At 41.6% G+C, this 15,083-nt stretch overlaps 1 long non-coding RNA gene across 2 annotated transcripts; it reads right to left on the bottom strand.

Moving 5' to 3' along the window:
* Positions 1–4,314: 4,314 nt before the first annotated feature.
* Positions 4,315–7,093, bottom strand: LOC134439799 (uncharacterized). Of its 2 annotated transcripts, XR_010032860.1 has the most exons (5): positions 7,053–7,093; positions 6,791–6,861; positions 5,998–6,063; positions 5,788–5,854; positions 4,315–4,449 (listed from the first exon to the last, which is right to left on the bottom strand). It is a non-coding gene; the product is annotated as an uncharacterized LOC134439799 (long non-coding RNA). The 2 variants fall into 2 exon arrangements; XR_010032859.1 differs by lacking the exon at positions 7,053–7,093 and having other exon boundaries at positions 6,791–7,030.
* Positions 7,094–15,083: the final 7,990 nt, after the last annotated feature.

Here is a 15,083-nt window from a genome sequence, read left to right as displayed (position 1 = left end):
AAACATAGACTTTGATTCCAATTCAAATGGTTTTGCAGTACAATCATTCAATGAGTGTGTGTGTGTGTGTGTGTGTGTGCGTGTGTGTGTGTGTCTGTGTCTGTGTGTCTGTGTCTGTGTGTGTGTGTCTGCATGTGTGCGAGCATGTATGCGTTTGTGCTTCAGTGCTGGCAGAGAACAGGCAGCTCCCTTTCACAGTCCACATTCACCCAACGGGCCGATGTGACGTTTAGAGCCCCGCAGTAGCGGCCCGGCTCTGGGCACTGGGGCCCATACCTCTCGCCCCCCTGCCATGCCTGGAACTCCAGGGCGTCCCCGTTCATCCACAACCAATAGCGGCGCACATACCACAGGCCGATCCACACCAGCTCCCCTTTCCCTTCGCCCTGCACTAAACCCACAGCACTTCGGAGGAGCTCCTGGGTTGCCAGGCTTGCCATGTCTTTAAAGCGCCCCCTGCAGTAAGACAAGGCGTTGCTCCAGGTCATGTTGGAGCCTACTGGGCCCAGGCCGTGGTCTGTGTAGTAACAGAATCGAGGATAATGGGACTCACATGAGAGGGAGTGGAAAGTTCCGGAATCGGAGACTGCAACACAATGTTCCGCACCACTGTTATCTTTATCTCCATCGTTACTTTGGATGATCAGGTTTTTGTTGCTCAGCTTTTCGCCCGTGTCTGACCATAGCCACTCCTCCCTGGCTGACATTCGGGAGAGACCGATCCATGCCATTTCCCATTGGATGGGATGAGAATCCATGGTGAAATTCAAATTCAAAAACAGCTCCAGTTTCTTTGGTGTGTCCATGGAGATGAAGTCGAAGTGATTCTCCCTGCACCCCCTTTGGGATTCTGTCCACTTCTCTCTTCGTGTCTCAAAGAAAATATGGCTCAAAGATCTGGTCCCCACTACTGCGATCAAAAGCAGGAAGAGGACCTGGCTGCAACCCATGATGTACAGCTCACCTGTGCAAGAGTAGAGTGGAGTAACTTTATTGATTCCGGAACGAATTTCAGTAAGGTGTCCAGCAAAAAATGCAAACTACAGTTGGAGACACTTTTTTCTCCTATGCTAGATAAAAGAAAGCTGCCGCACACTCTCCACATTTTCAGCATTTAATAACGATGTTTCATTCTACAGACCTTCTCCAAGCATATTAACATTACAAATGGTTACAAGCATAGTTTAAAAAGAATTTGTACTGCTGGATTGCTTGAAGAAGGTCAATAGACAGAAACATCACTACTACGTATACACTGCAAATGTGGACAATGTGCTGCAGCTTTCTTGTCTCTAACATTGGTGAGGCAGGTGCTCGACCTCAGATGCACCTGGCCGAAGGACGTGTGCAAGAATTCTACACAACCAATCCCCCGCACCATGCGCATTAGTGGTGTCAACAATGATCGATCCGGCGATCCAATCCAATGCGGGGCATGGACAATCCAGAATCGATCCGGCAAGTTCCAGAATCGATCCGGCAATTTTTTTTTCAATTACTTCCATGGATATTTCGGGAGCAAATGAATGTTAAATTAAATAAAAGTACTTCAACAAAACATTGCAAGACTGATACAGTCTGATACAGAAAACAGGCACACTGAAAGAAAATATTCGTTGGATTTACACGATTTTAATGTGTACATCGGTCCCACACAATCCAATTGTGTAAGGTCAACATGATTTCTTCCCCTATTTTTATTGTGTAAGGTTTAAGTGATTTTATCACCTTAAACAGAGGTGATTGGATCACCTCAACCTAACACAACTTATTCATGTTCCAGCATCATAAAAATGTGTTGGAACTATGTGATTTTTTAAAATAGTCACAAAATGTTTTTTTCACCTAAATCAGAGGTGATGAAATCACTTTAATCCTAAACAATTAATTGGTATTCCATTAACCAGAAAATATGTTGGAAAAACACAAAACTTTGACATAGTTTGAAAGTATTTTTTTCATGTTTATTAAAAACCACCCCCCCCCCCCCCAAAAAAAAATAAAATAAAATAAAAATAAAAAACATATGGTAAACATATTAGGTCTAGGCTATACCAATGCATTGCAGATCACAATTTGATGTACAGGCCTGTGCAAACAAAAACAACAAAAAGAGTCAGAATTCTGTGATTAAATGTATTGACTTTCACTGTACGCATGTAAAATGCACACAGATATACAAAACATAAGCACAGTCACAAATAACTGCTACTCTTAGACCAATCAACGAGCAGGGTCTGTGAACAGAATGAAAGTCCAATTCGCTTTAAAGGTGCACTGTGTATTACTTTCAGTAGTTTATTTTGAGATTTCATGCTGCCCATGCAAAAATGTTGCATTTTTCATGAATATTTACCACCACCAAACTTTAAGTTGTCGTTATGACTGGGGACATTGCTCTTTCCATACATGAAAGGGGGAAAGAGAGGAATCTTCTCCACTGACTGTCATTTTGAATTTCTAGAAATACAGATTTTTAGTAAACATTTTCGTAATACATTTATACATTTTTGTTTATTACTAAGTAAATATTCATAAAAAGGACACAGTTGGTAATAGGCAGCACCGTTTCAATGTGCAGCATAGTTGCCTACTCTGGTCACCATCCTACACAGTGCACCTTTAAGAAAATAATTTGTTTGGTTGCTGTGAAAAAGTGCTCTCTGGCTGGATTAGCATTCATGTGAACACATCGGGCACAAATAAAATTCACTCTACATACAGTTATTTTAGCTCATTGACTAAGTGCATTAGTCCACACTTGTAGGTGTGCGTGTGTGCGTTCATGCGCGTATACTGTATGCATGTGCACGTATAATGTATGCATGTGCGCGTGCATCTGGCAGTCCACCATTCATTTGGTTGTCCTCTTTGGTGACCACATTTGTGTCATTACCCAGTCTTATTTAAGTCTAGTTTTGGTATTTTGTTTGTCTTTAGTTTGGGTCAAAATCAACACAGTACGTACAAAACATATGCACACTCAAGTGCTATTCTTAAACCAGCAAGGAGCTGGAAGTGCATGCAAGCAAATAGATCTCTAGAAAAAAGGTACATTTCACTTAAAGCGATCCTATGCAACTTTGACATAAACACATAGATATAAACAACTTTATAGCGGCCTCTAGTGGTTCTGCCGAAAATGTGCATTGAACTAAATTAGACAGACATTGGCTTCGAGATTATGTGCGAATTAAATTTCGTCGTCTTCTGTAATTAACCAGATTCCCTTCCTTGCATTCAGTTCTCTCCACTTCTAAGGGGCTTTATCATATGTGAGATTCCCCCCCTTGCTTATGAGTTGGCTGCTTCGTAATTCACTTCACACAACTGCAATCATGTTTGCACTTCCCTCAGATGGATATTATTTGATCCACTTGTTCTCGGCAGATATCCCCGTCTTTATTTCACATTTCCAGTAACTATATAGTACCTGTAGCCTACATTAGAAGAACGAGGAAACAAACGGCTATTTTGTTGTCATAATAACGATTTCGAAGTCGAGGTGACAAGACGCGGTTTTATCTCCTGTGGTGTTGAAAGTGAAAGTGGACATCCATATGCCGACTAGAGATCACGTTTCGTCTCCTCTTGATCGGCAACAACATATATTTTTTAGCCTCGCTCAACTGATTGTGTCCTTTGACATCAAATAAAATGTGCGACATCAGATTTCAACTCGTATACATTTGTGTATCTTTGTAAACTAAACGAGGTGGCGTGGGTTTTGAGAATGCTAATGCATACATCCCAGTGTAGTGAATGAATGATAAAATCCCCATCTTTTGGCGTTCGGCTCTCTCCGGTTTGAAGCCCTTTTCCAATGTTCACACAAGCGATTTATTTGCCTGTCCAAACCTTTCATCTCAATTATCTCGTGATTTATTTGCAGTCCCATTCGTTGTTTTCACTGCATGCCAGCGTGATATTTTACAATCAGCTAGCCAGTAGCCAGTAGCCAGCTTTCAGCAAGCTGCTGCCTTATGTAGACCTCCTTGGCTGCTGCTTAGTTAGCAAACGAAGGAATAGGTCTCGCTCCGAATACAGCATAGAAATCTAGACGCCCCTAGCGGCCACAAATTGCACAACAACAAAAGGCGCGGCGCCGCCAGGCAAAACTGCAAGTGCTGTTTCGGAGCAGGAGCACTAGGCGGTGATGGAAATATTGCCATTTTCCCCATTACGGGTCAGTCAAGCAAAATCTTGAGTACCAAGCCATTTCATGACTATGAAAAAGTTGCATAGTGTTTCTTTAAAGAAACAAAAATAACTGCTGTTTTTTAGTTGCTGAAAAAAAAAAAAGAGTCCTTTCCGATTGGGTGTCTCGTGTGTGACAGACATACACTAAAACTGACAATGTCCAAAGGGTGGGATGCCCAATCTTCTGTCAGAGCAGATTCCAATTGTGATGTCTTCAATTGCTTCGTCTACGGCAACTTCATCCATGACCTATTCAACACAGACAAAAGTAAATAAACACAAATTAACCAAGCCATTTGAATTAACAAATAAATCAACATTAAGCTGGGCAGTAGGTTACTGCAAAGTCCAAAGCATGTCCTCTGTTCCACTGCCAAGATTTCCTCAGTTCTAATTCTGATGTGGGACCTGGATGATGATTTAACACTGGTGTGAATTGGCCTGAAGTCGTCAAATACCAGAGCCAAAGCTGTGTAGTTGCCTTCATTCTGCAGGGATGTCAAACTCAAACCCAGGGCCAATTGTGACCCATGAAGTAATTTTATGTGGCCTGCAAGATCATTGCATAGCATGACAAGACTTTGACATGAAACTTGGTGTGTCACAGGAATACCAGTGGGCCCAGGCCAATGAAAAAGCTCACTCTCATATGGAACAACACCCCAGGTCTACTGTGTCTCCTTGGCTGGGACCTACAAGAAGCTTGTAGTAGACAACCAGTGATGCCAATCCTCTGTTTAAGATGTTTCAGAGCACAGAGATGTAAGGGTCAGCTCGTCTCAATTAAGAGAACAACAAGTTTCATTATGCATATACAGGTACGGTATATACTGTTCCTTGCGAGAAGACTTTGAAGGAAAAGTCTACTGCATTGCTCTTTGTGCATGCGTGCAGTAATATGGCATGCAGGGCTTGTCTGTCAAGGGGCTGAAATAAGAAGTTCTTACAGTTTTCCCCATCTCAATAAGTTTCATCGATGACTCATGATTAAAAATAAAACATGCAATATTCTAGGCAGACATACAACGGGCAATATAATGAAAAGCGTAACACAGCTAGTGCACTCTGTCGGCTCTGATCCCCCACCCCCCATCAGAGTGAAAAACATGCGTCAACAAAGTGCTCTCAGATATTATACCCTTCATTGTAGTGCTCATTTTGTTTCTACATAGAAGATATTAATATTTATTTTTGTTTAGCTGCATATGAATTGTGTAGCAAGTGTATTGAAATAAGGAAACCGTGAGATAGCTTGCTCACTTTCAACTGAAGCCTCTCAATGTCATGTTGAGCATAGCACAATGCATACAAATAGTGTCACACTCCACACTGAGAGTGGGAACACCAGGGAGGTAGTCATCAACACTTCTCAGATCAGATCATCTTGTCTCAGATAACTCCAATTCTAGTACTAAGCAATAATCTAATATTCACTGGTCAGAGTACGACAAAATTTAAATATAAAAATTTGAGAAGCAGCTCCTTATACCACTGGAGTCACCCCCATTCAGATAACAGCTAATTTAAAGCAGGAGCCAAGTTGTTAAGGTGCACTGGGTAGGGTTGTGGCCAAAGTGAATGCTTTACCTTGTGGACTTCGAACAGTGCTGGCCATTGCAGTGGGACTGGTGATTCTTTTCAATTCAGCACTGATCTGAAAAGACATAAAGAGCCCAAAGGATTTAACGATCAAATCATTAACATTAGGAGAAAGCCACACACACATTCAAAAAAGGAGATAAAACGCTGTAATTCACAAATAAAAACATTAAAGACAATCCGAATTGAATGTCTTACCTTGCGAACTTTGAACAGTGCAGGCCACTGTGCCAGAAGTCCTCAGAAATGGTGCATCTTGTACAACTTAATGAAAGAAAGAAAGAAAGAAAGAAAGAAAGAAAGAAAGAAAGAAAGAGGAGAACATTTGTAACCTGTGCAGCATGAGTTCTGGAAATAAACTACTTAAAAAAAAAAATCACTCTCTGCACCTTTAAAATCGCAGACTGTATCATGATCTACTTCAATTGTCATGGTACATGTTGGTGAAATTCAGATTTCCAATATTGACTCCATGCATCCAGCCTAAAACCATGTCTGTCCCACTACCACTACTTGACCATGAGCATGGGACAGTTTACTTTGTACTACTCACTTGGTTAACACCACACATGCTTGACACCATCCGAAAAAATGTGTTCATGTTGGTGTCATCAGACCAGAGGACATGGTTCCAGCAATCCATATCTGAAGTCTGTTTGTCTCTGATGAAACCATGATGAACACATTTGCTTTAGATTGTTTCAAGCATGTGTGATAGTAGCCAAGGGAGAAGTATAAAGAAAACAGTCCCATGTTTACGGTCAAAAATGGTGGTGGTACTGATTTGTTTTGGGATTCTATGAATGGCATCAACATTGGGAAGCTGACTGCCACCAAAAGAAAAATGCATATGAATGTACTGGTACCATGACTACTAAGGCAGATCATGATCCTCTCTATTGGGTTTTAACATGCAGGGGTGTAACTCAATAGTTAAAGGCTTTCTGCTCAGGAACCATCAAGTAGACAGGCGAAAAAGACAGAAACTTACATCAGCCAATTCAGCAACAGTTGCTTGGATTGCAGGGGAACTGTGGTGATTATTTTGAATTCAGCACTGATCTGAAAAGACATAAAGAGCCCAAAGGATTGACAAATCATAAACATTAGGGAAACACACACACACACACACACACACACACACACACACACACACACACACACACACACACACACACACACACACACACACACACACACACACACACACACAATATAAAAACCTTAAAGACAATCAGCATTGAATGTCTTACCTTACAGACTTCGAACAGTGCAGGCCACTGTGTCAGAAGTCCTTAAAGAAAGAAAGAAAGAAGGAATTGGTGATGTTAAACATTTATAAACAGCACTTGTTTATAAAGGCTACTTGTAAACAATGCTCCACTTAAAAGAGGAAGATATAGGCTAAGTAAAACGAGATAACAAGGCAGTGCATGCTTTGCATTGCACCATAAGTGCAAGTAAAAAAAGTGCTATGCACTTCAATAAATAGGATACTATTCCCACATGTTTCATCCAATTCCCTGTGCAAAGTTTAAAGTGGACATGAAACACTAGACAAAGTTGTCCTCATTAGAAATATTGAGTCTTAGTCTATCCATTCGAGTTGCCTTAATAGTGTCAGTGACACTGGTTAAAAATATAATAAGTTTGAGAAAGATACATTTAAGCAACTGTGTAGCGCCATGATGTTCCACGGCAGAACGTTACATCACTGGGTGTGTTGCCTTGGAAATTCTACAGTAGCAAGCATCGGAGACGGACACAACGACATTTAGAGATTTGACTATTATGGAGAACGGTAATAAGCAGAGGACAAAGGGAGGGCATTATTGCATTGCACCTGGCTGCAAAAAAACATTTTACCGTTTAAAGGCGAGTAAGAGCAAGGCAGTTCATTCCCATCACCTGCCCTTGAAGCGCAAAACGGTCCTCCACCGTTTGTTGGCCGCGCTAAAGTGGAAAAACCCTCCTGTCAACAACTAACTATGCCGGTCTGCAGTGCAGTGACCCTTTTTTGGATGAAGATTAGGCTACAAGAGGAAAAGATATTTGATCCATCAGGGCGTCTAGTGACTAGGTCCACAAACAGGCTTAAATTGGACGCAACCCCCTCTGTGATCAATTTTTACAACGTATGGCAAAGTATGGTAACGTAACTTTGGCCCTGCCAAAATTGCGCTGCGCCTGAAAAGACGACAACGGCGCACTCATCTAGTAGAACAACTTCAGGCAGCCTACGATAGTATGAAAGACAGACTAAATGCTAAATTAATCACCAAGGGTAATAAAAACATTGTGCAATTCCATGTTAGATTTGTACACTTGCATCTTTCCAGCTATCGCTCACCACAGTTGTTAACAGGTTTTTATTTACTTGGGGTGGGTTAAGATTAAATGTCGGGCGATCGCTACCTCCATCTATTACACCATGCCCGCTAGTGGGCGTGTCAGGATACATTAAACTTCCAACCTTTCTTTAAAATTTTAGGCCACAGGCTTGGGTGCAGTTATTTAATAGTTGTTTGGCTTTCAGTGGTATAGTACCATAGCCTTTCTACCTATATAAACCCTCTCTGATAGTACCCAACCCAACAAATCCATAATATGTAGCCTATATTTAGTAGACTTAATGTCTTGTTGCATTACACCAAATGGCAAAGCCAACAATTTTTAACCAGTCATTTACCCTCTATATTCATCATCATTAGAGGATAGCTTATTTCCCATTCAAGTATCAAATCTAACATATAAAGATAAGTATAACTACAACTTCACAAAGGAAGAATGAAACATTTAGATTATTTTACTACTGAATAAAACACACACTCCTAAAATAGATCTACACATTACACAGTATATCACCTTAGTATAAAATCAACACAAGCAAACAAATGCCTTTGAACTGCAAACATATTCTTTATTTCTGTAGGTCAGGCATACATCCATTAATTTTGAGGTAGACGGTGAAAGTACTACTGAGTGTGACATTCTGCAAGAACATCAATTAGGCCTACCTAAAACCGTGAGTGTAGGCACACAGACTGATGAAGTGCATCAGTACAGTAAAGGCACAATGACAGGCAACATTGACAGTTGGATTAACCATGACCATCCTTACAGCAAGCCAGTGCGGGACTTAACACCCTTGCCAGCACCAAAGCCTGCCGCCTGCTCAAGTGACACAGAGTGGGATAACTTAGATGAGGGTAGTGCAATGGAAGAGGAGGAGTCAGACGAGGATTTTGAAATGAGAGAAGACCACCTAGAAAGCAGTGAGGAGAGTGACAGTGAGGAGAGTGACAGTGAGGTAAAAAATGTATGGACCACCCATAATGAGTCTCTGCTGGCTGCTGCAGGGGATGAACCACTCCTGCTGTGTGGTGATTGTAGATATGACAGCCCTGGACACAATACCACATTCGGAACTTACTCCCTCCTTGACACCAACTCAGGCCTGGTGCTGGCACAGGAGACTGTGGAGGTGACGGAAGTAAAAATTAAAAAAAAAAAAAAAAAAAAAAAAGCTATTGGTTGGAGGTAGAGGGCATGGAGAGGTGCCTATCACAGCTGAAGGAGCATGGTGTGTCAGTGTCCGTGTTGGCTACAGACTTGCTCCACATCACAAATGTTCACGAGTGGACCTGTGGAGAAACGATGACAAACTGTGAACACCTTACACAGCTGAGGAAGAAAGAATGCATCCCTGGTTACAGCCTGACTCAGCTGCTTTGAAGTCCTCCAGAAGGTGGTTCTGGACAAGGTCCTCCTGAAGAGACTGGAGAAAACAATTCAAACACAAGTTCTCAAAGGGAGCACAACACTACATCACCACTCCCAGGAAAGTGAACAAGGACTATAGTTTTAGGAAGGACATTGTGTCAGGTGTAGTCAAGAGGTGCAGATCTGTTTCCATCCAAGCAGCACTGCAACAGTCAGACCCCGACCCAGTGGCAGTGTTGGGCAAGCTACTTGTAAAATGTAGTGAGCTAAGCTATCAGCTACTCAACCATAAAATAAGCTTCACTACACTAAAGCTACCACCATCAGAAATGTAGTGAGCTAAGCTTCAAAAATGTGGAAATGTAGTTCACTACACCAGAAGCTACATTTTCCCGACATATTGTCAGCTTGATTTAAAATAACAGATAGGCCTACCTTCATTAAACAAAACTTTATTGATCTCATTATACTTAATTGATATTTATTATACATTCAGTGTGTTTTAAATATCATTATAGGACACAGGATAGGGTGACCCCAAGTCCAAGGGGGGGCATGGATAGGCCTATGTTTTTGAGGGACAGTGTGGGGCACTCCCTGTGTGACTGCCTAGATCTCGGGAAAGAGAGTGTTTTTTTCTTCAAGCAACAAAATGTAGCTTTTGTGGAAGCTACATCGCTACTTGAGACAAAAGATAGCTTAACTACAGGGAAGTTACTCGATACATAAAGTAGTGACGCTACGACCAAGCTACTGGGGAATGTAGTTAAACTAGTAGCTTGTAGCTTGTAGCGAAGCTACTGCCCATCACTGCCCAGTGGTCACACTGGCACAGCACAAAGGTGTTGTAAAGCCTGAGAAGGCCTTTTCAATACGAAGGCATCTCAGCCGATTTGCACCAGGAGCTCCTAAATAAAAACAAAATCACACACAGGATCGATAAACAATCACAATACAAAACAAATGATACTTACATGGTTTCATTAATGTAATGTGGGCTAATATAATAATTCTGTCACATTCCAAATGTTAAGTGCAAAAGAATGTGGTTCAAATTGAAGTGTTGTACATATAATATAGTTATTATTTGATTTAAAAAGAGTATTCAAATCCATGATATTGTGGCGATGGGTATAGGTGCCGTATGGTGGTTACAACGCAGGCTGGTATTGGCATCCTGTTTCTCCTCCCCAGGTGTCCTCTTGCCCAGAGAGTGAACTGCCTGTATGCCATTAACCTGTACAGACTGGAGAGAAAAAGTTGAATCAGACATCTTAGGTTTGATGTGGTGTTAAAAGTTTAATGCAGGGTTCACATGTTAGATCTATAATAATAATAATAATAATAATAATAATAATAATAATAATAGCAATAACAACAATAAGGCTTAGTCCCTTTTCTTCACTCCATTCTACATAATGGTCTACATTTAATCATGCCATTTACAGTTTGACTGGTACACTGACATTAACCCAACCCAATAAGTTCTTGGTCATAGCCTAGGGCAGGTGGTGCAAGGAATGATCACCCAAAATGTAGAACTGTGTTTAACAGCTGTTTGAGAACAAGCGGCCACAATCACCATGGACATAATAATAACCCTCCAAGGCAATATTGTGTACTAGGCCTACTTTTCACCATGCGCAATTCGGGGATGTGTTCTCTGGATATATTTAGGCTATAACTTATCCAATGGGGAAATGCGCAGTGAAACGCAGCTATTTATGGCTGAGTTGCAAGCTAGAAGTCGTTTTGTTGGTGTTTTTCGAACAGCAAGGGGAAATAGTTGAAAGATGGAATTTGATACCGGTGTAAAAGACTAACTTGGGCGGTAACAACAACAATGTCACTTTTAATCTGGGGCGTATTCATTCAGACCAAAATTGATAGACTTTCGTTTTGACCATTCGCTGTGTTTATATCATCTGGAGTGTCCTACGGGGGACCCAGATAGTCTGTTACACCGGTCAAGTTTGCTACAAATGGTCGACTTTCGCTCAGGCTAAATACTATCCCTCGCTCAGTACAAAATCACTTTCACGGACAGTTCAAGCAGTTGGATACAAGCAACGACAACGCCGAGTTACTATTTAACGTCAGTCTCAGTTAGCAGTGTGCTAACTAGAGACTAGCACAAATGCAACGTCTAAAATTGCAACACAGGACACATGGCACACACACGGACTGTTAGCCGTCCGTAGTCAATACTTATAATGAAAGCATTTATAACCAATGCAATCTAAACACGCGCCATATGATGTAATAACAGATACTTTTCCGTGTGTAGGCCTATGTTAAATGAAGCAAGCGTAGCTATTTACCTGCTGTTGATGGGCAGCTTCAGTGGCTCCCCTCGTACCTCTCGTAGTGACAGCATCGCCACTTCCAATACGTCGTTTTCAAGGCAGAAGATGCTGAACATCTGAGACATGGTGATACACGCCTCACCCTCGATCAAATGGTCCAAATCAGTCTCAAGGCAACACCTTGACTCCCACGACGTGCACATGGGCTGGCAATGATTACACACGCACCAGTCAATGTTGCCCACCCTGCTCACACCTCCCGAAACCGATTCGCATAGCCCTAGTCCTGCTTCCATATGCCCAGTAGTGGCAATGCTACGCAGTTCCTTCACTATTGGCTCGAAAGCATAAGCCATTGGGTGAAAGCCGTGGGATTCGCTAAATCTCTCCACTTCATCCTCCATAGTTTAGCTAAGTTTTTAGCAGGCTACGGGTGAGCAGCAGCAGAGCACAGTATCCCAGAGTAACCGAACCAACCAACACAGAGATACCGGAAGAATTTTGCAACACACCCGGTGATGTCATAAACAAGATGGCGGCGAATATTAATAATGGCCTGCATAACTAATGTATCCGAAATGTCTTTTTTTAAATGATCTACGATTATATTGCCATAATTTTCATCTCTAAATAAATTAAAACTATACTTAACTTATATAAAACGCTATAAATGTAATGTTTCATGTCCACTTTAAATGTCAGATTATATGCACTCTATCTAGGTCGGTTGCTCTTTGACTTTGTGTGCAGGAAAGCTTACATTTGATTAATCTTCGGTTAAGACCACAAGTGCATGTGTGCATTAAACACCTGGGTTGGGTCAAAAAACAAAAAACTTTAAAAATAGAATACTTGGCTTAAAATGAACACACCGAAACGACGCCAGCCCTCTGTTCTCGTGAGCATGCAACGTGTTCGATGAAGTTCTAGTTCGCTGTGCACCCCCACCACCCCTCCCCCATTAACGGATCAGACCCTCCCGCGCAAATATAGCTATTAACTGAAGATGACCAGCTAGATTGTTGTACAGTAGCAGTTTTTACATCATTGAATATCCTAAATGTACATATTTTCCATTCTTTTCGAAATTAACATGATGCCAACTGCATGTGTTTGCAGTGCACCTGTTACTAAGCAAAGAGCACTGCGTGGGTAAATGTAGTAGAGTCTAACTTCACCTTTGGCTCAGCTTCCACACACAAAAGACACAAGAGCAGTTCTACATCGCCCACAATAAATGAAAGTAATTCAGTTACTTACTCAATTTCGTGTATATCTTCACACATGACAACACTATTCCAGCGAGATGAGACTGAAGAGTAGGACCGAGCTGCCTGAGGCGAACGGCTCTCTGGCTTAGAAACTTTCCGGCTTCTTCTTGTCTTAGAAAGTGGTGCACTAGCGCCACCTCAGGACTGGAGGCCACCCCAGACACAACTTAATCATGTTCATTCAAAGCATTAGAAACATGCAAATTCAGCAGTCTCCAAGAACACATTATCCTTATTTGATGAAATCATGTTTACTCAAGGAATGTTAATGAATTGTTTTGCATCTATTTACTTTATATAGGTTAATTCAAAGACCCGCCATTCCCTCTTTTTTCAGTGCAATAAATTGTTGCTCTGTATCTGACTATTTGTATTGCCTCATCATGACTGATTAAACATTTGTTTTGCTTTCAGTAGAAATGTAAGCATTGCAATGCATTGTAGAATTGAATCGGATCGCATAGAATCGAATCGAATCGAATCGCATCGCTACCTCCCGAATCGTGATCGAATCGGATCGTGAGGGCAGTGCCAATCCACACCACTAATGCGCATAGCATGCAGCGTCTGTAGGACACGCCACACGGTACCAAATCAGTGGTGTGTACTGTATCTACTGTATGCAATCGACTGATGTAGCGTCATATCTATCTATTTACTTTTCTCCTTCCATGCACATACCATACAACTTCCATGGGGAATCCAAGGTACTAATAATTAGGTGATCAAAGGGGAATTGGTCAGACCTTGCAACGACCTTGCATGGCAGTGGTGTAGTCTACGTAGAACGCGGGTATACGGAGTATACCCACTTCTAAATTTCAGGGATTTCAGTATACCCACTTAAAATTGATTGATCCATTGTTTTAAATAGCACAAATATATACAGTATACCCACTTCAAAAAATGCTCAAATATACAGTATACCCACCATAAAAAGTAGACTACACCACTGTTGCATGGTGCAGTCAAGGAAACACGGCACCAGAGTCATTGGCTCCTACTGTACACATTGCACTGCAGATTAGAGATGCACCGATACACATTTTTTCACTTCCGATCCGATCCCGATAACTAAATTTGGGTATCTGCCGATACCGATACTGCTCCGATCCAATACCAAAACCACATATATGCGTGGATTTCAACTTGAGGTAGGCCCAAGATGAATATTTGGTCATAAAAGGAAGTCAGAAGACCAGGAAACCAATTAATAAGTAAAAAGGAGCAAGTTAAAAAGTAACAATCCCATCCTGAAAAGAGTTCAAATTAACATTACACCTGTCTCAATGTCAGTACTGGGAAAATTCCGATACTCTGATCCGATCCGATCTCTGAAATATGTTGATATCTGAACCCGATACCGATACACCGATACCGATATCCCATCCCTACTACAGATAACATTTATAGCGCACACATTACATTACATTACACTGCACTTAGCTGAAGTTTTCATTAATTCAAAGCGGCTTACAACTATTATTTTTCAGGGTGTTGGTTACAGTCACAGACTTCTACTATAACTAGACTGCGGGCGTTCGATGTATTGTGAAGCAACGGCTGGGGGCGGGACATGGGACGATTTTTGGGCGGAAGAAGGAAGTAGAGCGCCTTTTCCCATTATTCTCAATGGCGTGCTTGAAGCCATATAGCTCCTTGGCAATTCTTGCCAAGTCGGCTATGTTTCGTTCCTACGGTAGTTTCCCCTCCCTTCCAAACAACCCAGATTTTTTTTCAGGCTGACCCTGTATTTAAGAGAGCTATTAAAATAGTCTAAATGACCAATGAGCATGGCTATTTGGGTTGATTGGCAGTTGCCATTCTTTAGAATTATTGTTTCTATTGACAGGCAGGCCGTTGTCAAGGAGAAGGGCGAGTCTCGCGCTGTCTCCAGGGGAAGCCCCCTCCCTGCTGCATTACTTTCAACAGCTTCATCACTGCGATGGGTTATTTCAATTTGGTACACCTTCCCCACAAATAC

The sequence above is a fragment of the Engraulis encrasicolus genome, chromosome 23 (assembly GCF_034702125.1).
Source record: "Engraulis encrasicolus isolate BLACKSEA-1 chromosome 23, IST_EnEncr_1.0, whole genome shotgun sequence".
Lineage (NCBI taxonomy): Eukaryota > Metazoa > Chordata > Actinopteri > Clupeiformes > Engraulidae > Engraulis > Engraulis encrasicolus.
Note: the sequence above shows the minus strand (reverse complement) of the source record. Positions and strands in the feature narration are given on the sequence as shown.